Source organism: Octopus sinensis, linkage group LG9, assembly GCF_006345805.1.
Source record: "Octopus sinensis linkage group LG9, ASM634580v1, whole genome shotgun sequence".
NCBI classification, from domain to species: domain Eukaryota; kingdom Metazoa; phylum Mollusca; class Cephalopoda; order Octopoda; family Octopodidae; genus Octopus; species Octopus sinensis.
In genome coordinates this window covers 47,159,684-47,167,183 of record NC_043005.1, presented here as the reverse complement: position 1 = coordinate 47,167,183, position 7,500 = coordinate 47,159,684, and positions in this window count along the sequence as shown.

Genomic DNA, 7,500 nt, shown 5'->3' with positions numbered 1-7,500 from the left:
CCCTTATAAAAATAAAGGTGTCCTCCTCTTGCTGTTATATAATTATATTATGCCCATACTTTTCGGTAGGCCCCTCCGTGCTTACGTGCCTGTGTTTACGTGTGTATATGAATGTACAAGGGGGTGCTGAAAAGTTCCTGGCTTTGGGTAAAAGAAAATACAAGAAAATACAAGAAAGCCTTTCAGCTATCTAAGCCCTGTAAAAGAATTCGGAAGTTTGGGCCTCCAACCAGGCTTTTTGCGATACCCTTAAAGCTAGGAACTTTCTAGCACCCACTGGCGTGTATATATATATATATATACCACAATTTTTTTTATAATTATGAGTATGATTATAATTAGTGTTCAGCAAAAAATTTGCTTCACCAGATATCGAAAATTTAGAAATAGCAGCCAAACACCTAGCTATTTCTGGAGAAATACCTATTTCTAGAGAAATGGCTAGGTGTTTGGCTGCTATTTCTAAATTTTCGGTATGTGATGAAGAAAATATTTTGCAGAACACTAATTATTATTATACTCATAATTATAATAAAAAATGTTGTTTAAGTTTACCGATAATGGTTCTTTTAACATGCCGAAACTACTCGGTAAAATTATTAATAATTAATAATTATTAATTAAGTTTACCCTTTATTATATATATATACATATCTATCTATCTATCTATCTATCTATCTATCTATCTATCTATCTATCTATCTATCTATCTATCTATCTATCTATCTATATATATATATATATATATATATATATATATATATATATATAAAGGCATGTCTCTGTGTATATATGAATGCGAACACTTAACGAAATTCAAAATTAGTATTATTTTCCTCGTTTCCATACTTTTCTTTTTCCCACGCAACCCTGCAGCCATAAATAACACTGAAGAATAACTACCTCGCTTTTGTTATGGAATACGCCTTTCGAAACTCTCCCTAGGGTGCAACATTTAAGCCAATAGCCCAAGAAGTTCCTTATTGCATTCTAATGTAGGTATCCTAGTCAATTAATCCCACACTTGATGTTGGGGGGGGGGACAAACACAGACACACAAACATATATACACACACACATATATATATATACATATATACGACGGGCTTCTTTCAGTTTCCGTCTACGAAATCCACTCACAAGGCAAACGTAAGGACAAACGAAATGCTGCATGACATTTTGCCAGGCGTTCTAACGATTCTGCCAGCTCGCCGCCTCAGTAATAATAATAATAATAATAATAATAATAATAATAATAATAATAATAATAATAAAGAAATCTAAAAGGAAAACTAAATCAGTATACCAAATCGCTTGTCCTATGGTTAATCTGGAAGCGCGTCCCCCAGGGAAGAGCCAGCCTGGGATCGAAAAGTCATCAACTGGCACAAACTCTTCTCCGAATACGGACATGGATGGTCACTTGAACGGGAAATCCCCCAACTCGAGCCCTCCAAGTTCACCACCACAACCACCACAGAAAGAAAAATGTAAGCGGAACAAATGGACCCGAGAAGAGCATAAAGAAGTAATATACGCTTATTACTATGCATTAGGTAGGCCATCTCAAGAGAGACACACCGCAAACTCTTACAGTATATGGAGAACATGGAATCAAGACAGTAGGCCCTATTTGGACGAGAACAAATTAGCAAATGTGAGGAGGGATATCTTTAGAAATAACAGACTCACAGAGAGTGAAATAAGTGCGATCAAGCACGCAACGGAAAATGACATAAATATAAGACACAAAGGAAATGAAGAATCAGATGAACAGTATAGCCCGCCACGAGGCTTAATTGAAAGACTGCCATCTGACCAAAGTACGCAAAGGCCTGAAGATACAAGAAATTCTATTGTACCTGTTAAAGATAGCCAGGAAAACGAAAAAACAACAGTAACTGAAGATCTCGCATTTGCTGAAGAACACAGAGAGTCTATGGCAGAAATGAGGCAGAAAATCCTGAATACGCTTGAAGTTGTAAGACATACAAGTATGAATGATAGAGAACCGCTTCATAAACTCTCAAATACAAACCAAAATAAAAAACAAATCCAAATTGGCAACTATGTAACAAATGAAATAATACGAGAATTAAAACCTGATTTTACTGAGTTGAATGAAATTATTTACGCTTCTGCTAGGGCAATTGAAACCAGCTGTATGCCCCCGAAAAAACAAAGAAAACAAAACCTGGGAAGAAATCAAACCTGGAGAAGTAAAATTGAAAAAGAGATTGAATTTATGAGAGGGGAAATATCAATATTAAATGAACTAATATGTGGAAATGATGTAAGATCCAGAACAGGAAGAAAGATGAAGAGAAAATTTGGATCCTCACCAAGAGAAGAACTGATATCAATAAAAGAAACGCTGAAACAAAAAGTCCAAGCAAAAGCCCAAAGAATACGAAGATTTGAGAAGAGAAACAAGTTTTACAAGCAAAATAAGCTGTTCACATCCAATGCCAAAAAATTCTACAGAGAAATAGGGAAGGAGAAAGTAACCGTTAAAGACCCCCCTCCCATGGAAGAAGTTCAAAACTTTTGGGAAAGGATTTGGAGTGACAAGAAGACGTACAACATAAATGCAGACTGGATTATACAAACTGAAGGATCCTACCAAAATTTACAACAACAAGCATGGGAAGACATCACAATAGCAGACCTAAGAAAGGCACTCACGAAGGCCCATAATTGGAAATCCCCCGGTAAAGATAGGGTGCCGAATTTCTGGCTCGCATCGCTCCCGTGCGCACACGGTAAGATAGTTCAGCTGCTCAATGGAATTTTGAGAGACCCAAAGAAAACACCTGAATGGTTAGCAAGTGGCATTACTTACCTACTCCCAAAGAATAACGAAACCAACCTTCCAAAAAACTATCGGCCTATAACCTGTCTATCCACCACGTATAAAATCCTAACATCTATCCTGGCGGAGAAAACATATGCATTCATGGAGAAGAACGATATTTTCCCCATTGAACAAAAAGGGTGCCGCCGAGGCACTTACGGATGCAAAGATCAACTGCTAATCAATCGTATGATCCTTGAGAACTGTCACAACAAGCGCAGAAATCTCAGCACCGCATGGATTGACTTTAAAAAGGCCTTCGACAGTATACCGCATCCATGGATCTTGAGATCGCTGGACATCTTTAAAATTTCCCCTGTGATTTCAAACTTCCTGAAGCACAATATGTCGTTGTGGAATACGAATCTCCAATTATACCACTCTAATGGAGTACTTGCCTCAGAAAATATAAACATCAACTGTGGAATTTTTCAAGGTGACTCACTTTCACCTTTAATATTCTGCATAGCCCTAATACCCCTTACAAGTGAATTAAACAGAACAGGGTATGGGTATAAAATTGCCAATAAAAAAATAAGCCATCTATTTTATATGGATGACTTAAAACTTTATGGTAAAGACAATAATGAACTTGAAGGCCTATTGCGCTCCGTGAAAGCATTCAGCGATGACATCGGGATGGAGTTTGGACTTGAGAAGTGTGCCAAGGCCACTTTCCAGAAAGGGAAAGTGAAGACCACAAATTCAGTCGTGTTAGATGTTGACACAGTCATAAGAGAGTTTGAGCAAGAACAGACATACAAATATTTAGGGATAAATGAAGGCTCTGGTATTCAGCATGCAAGCATGAAAGAGAAAATCAGGAAGGAATGTTATAGGAGAGTTCGTGCAGTCCTGAAATCTGAACTAAATGCACGTAACAAGTGTTAGCTATAAATTCCTTAGCAGTTCCAGTTGTTACTTATAGCTACAATGTGTTGAACTGGAATATGAGTGAAGTAAAGAATATAGATAGAAAAATACGCAAGCAAGTGCTGAGTTGTAATAGGATGCACCACCCAAAGGCAGACGTAGATCGCCTTTACCTTCCCAGAGCCCAAGGAGGTCGAGGCCTGATCCAATTTGAACTAGCTTACAAAACAACCACAATTGGACTGGCCAAATATCTCGAAATATCGAATGACTGGATGCTAAAGCTCGTGGAAAATCACACGAGAGACGAAAGAAGCTTCATTCTATCATCAAGGAAAGCAAAAATTTGCTATTGATCTCGTGCAGGATACCCAAACTGAACAAACCGAGGGAAGTACGGCAACTATTGTTGCAAAGAAGGTGAAAATGATGGCAATGAAAAAGCGCACGAGCAATGGCTGATAGGTGGGAGGAGAAACCTCTGCACGGCAAATATGTGACCCGCAGCAAACAAGCTGATGTTGACCAGAAGCAAACCCATCAGTGGCTGCGGAGCTCAGGGCTAAAAGCGGAGAGCGAAGGTTCATCCTGGCTGCTCAAGACCAAAGCCTATTAACCCGGAACTACCAGGCCAATGTGATGAAAAATGGAGCAGACCCAAAATGCCGATTCTGCAACGACATGATTGAAACAGTGGACCACCTAATCTCTGGATGTAAAGTCTTAGCACCAGTGGAGTATAAATTAAGACATGACAGAGTTGGCCAATATCTCCACTGGCTAATAAGTCGGCATTACAATATCAAAACTGCCGACAAGTGGTATAATCACCACCCTGAGGCTGTAACTGAAGGAGAAAATGTAACCATTCTGTGGGACTTTCCAGTACATACAGACCGAACCATCAAGGCCAATAAACCAGATATTGTTGTGAAAGACCAAAACAATAAAGTTTGCTTATTGATCGACATGATCATCCCCTGTGATCATAATATCTCAGCGAAAGAGTTTGACAGCTCAGAAAATATAAAGACCTACTCATTGAAATTGAGAAAATGTGGCATCTCAAGGCGGTTACAATACCAGTGATCGTAGGAGCACTAGGAATGATCAAGAAGGGAACCGAAAATTATATGAGAATGATCCCTGGCTTACCATCCCTGCAAGAAGTGCAAAAGATTGTTTTAACTGGTACATCACACGTATTGAGAAGAGCATTGTCGATGTGAGAACTGTTGCTGCTCATGTATTTTAATTTAACTTTAAAAAAAAAAAAAAAAAAAAAATGAACGAACTACTGAGTTTGGTTTAATGGCCTACCAATATACACTATGAGTTTCTTTGCCCTTGGAGTCGGGAAGACACTCGGCAAGAAATGGAAGAAAATTTGAAAGAAGAAAAAAAAAAGTAATAATAATAATAATAATAATAATAATAATAATAATAATAATAATAATCATGAATGCGAACACTTAACGAAATTCAAAATTTAGAATTATTTTCCTTGTTTGCATACTTTTCTTTTTCCCGATACCAGGGAAACCCCAAAATGGCAGAAATTCAAAAGATAGTGCTCATGGGAACTGCTCATATCCTACGCAAAATACTTTCTATGTAATCTCAAGGTTTAAAACTAACATTTTTTTTTAGACATCCACTAGTACAACACAAAAAAACAACCAAATATATGGCACACTAGGCATAACAACAACGTGATCTTCCAACCTGTTGTCTCTTGGGGGTCTCTGTACAAATATAAAGCAAAAGTCAAACATATAATAATAATAATCATCTTGATTATAATATCAAGTCATTAAGAATGAAATGTCCGATTTTGAAATGGAAGTTTATTTTACTGTATCTCAACAAAAAGCAATGCAGTTAATCAAAGTATGTACCTAAATTATCAACACAATTTTGCCATATTATCGAAAGGCTGTTTTTTCATTTTCTTCAGATTTGAAATTTTCTTCTTGCAAAAGTTGCCTAATGCCTGGAAAACGTGATAGTCAGTAGGTAAAAAGTCTGGTGAATGTGGTGAATGACAGAATACTTCCAAGTTCAGTTCCTGTAACTTGAATAGCATTTTTGTGTAACTTGAATAGCATTCTACTTAATAGTTTGAGTTAAGTAGTGACTAAATTTTTAAGAAATGCTAGGTCTCAGCAACCACATCTGTTGTCCAAGTGCGTTAAGAAAGGAATTGTCGATATCTTTGTGATTTTCTTAAATATTCTTGAATATTTTAAAGACTCACACATACCTTACCAAGTACATCTAATAGTATTATTACAGTGCGAATATGATGAGCTAGAAGATTCGTTAGCATGCCAGACAAAGTAATTTGCAACATTTCTTCCGGCTCTTTACTTTCTGAGTTCAAATACCAATGAGGTCGGCTTTTCCTTCCAACCTTTCTGGTCAATAAAATAAGCACCAGTCAAGTACTGGGTCGATGTAATCAACTTCAGCCTCCCTTCAAAATTGCTAGCCTTCTGCAACATTTGAAAGGATTATTACAGTGCGATATAGTTAATGTGTAATATTACTAGTGTGGACTGGTTTCGATCCCCGACCAACCGAAGACAATAAATTTACTTAAACCACTAATACCGTTGAAAAATATATGAATTTCTTACACAATTTTTTCTTTCCTCTATGAACTTAGAGAATTGTTCTTAAACAAGTTATTAATATTTATAGAATAACGTTAAACTTTCATGTCATTTTGTTTTCTAGTTTTGTTATATTCCTTTTTATTTCAGTATTTGATTTATGTTCAAGATTGAAAAGAAGCCATCTTTGTGATCTAAAATGAGCTTCATAAAAAAAGTTTTATCTTTATTTATCAATAATCTGCATTTCTAAATGTATTTCTATACACTATACCTTGAGCCAAATTTAAACATCTTTTTGGCTACTAACTCTGCCAAAATGGTAATTCCCGATTATTAAAAAATATTGATATTGCCGTTAATGTTCGATGAAGGTAAAGAAGTATTACTTTTTCTCGCGCCATTCAACTAATTTCTTGGCTTGAAAAGAAAATAAAAAACGACGTAAAATATGTCGCTATCATCTGAAGCAGAATATTAATTTTGATGTAAACTGCAGATATTTTTGCTCGACTTCTTTTTGATCTGAAATACATGAAACATAAGAGATATGTTACTCCGGGCGCATACTAAGTTACAATTATTGCATGGTCATACCAAGAAACTTTAACTATAAATTAATGGTGCTTGGCATTTGTGCGGAATCCTACTTCAAGAAAATCGGTCAGTCAGAAGGGAAAATACCATCATTTTAAAAACACTATTGAACATTTCTGCGGTTCAATACTCTTTTAGAAGTAGCGTAAACGTGGTCAGAAATTATAATGATTAAGATTTCAGTTTACCTAAGGGTCTACGATAACCTTCGAAATTCCTTCGGCAGTAGAGGAGACCTTAACCATTCATTAGTATTTCTCAACTTAGCAGAGATACTATCTGAAAATAGCTAAAGAATTCTTTTTCACAACGCTGAACGCATGAAGAACAAAACACAGATCTTATAATTTCACTGACAGTATAGCAATATCAATCATTGACAATGAGTTCGTAGAACAATTTTCGTGTAAATATGAAATGAAATAATTTGTCAATCGACCGCCTTAAAGCAGGCATTATTGTACACTATGTACAATATGAAATTATAGAAAAACTTTCAGAGAAGCCGAATTTTCTGTAATCTCTTTCAAACTTTCTTTCGGGTCATTTTTCAAAATTTGG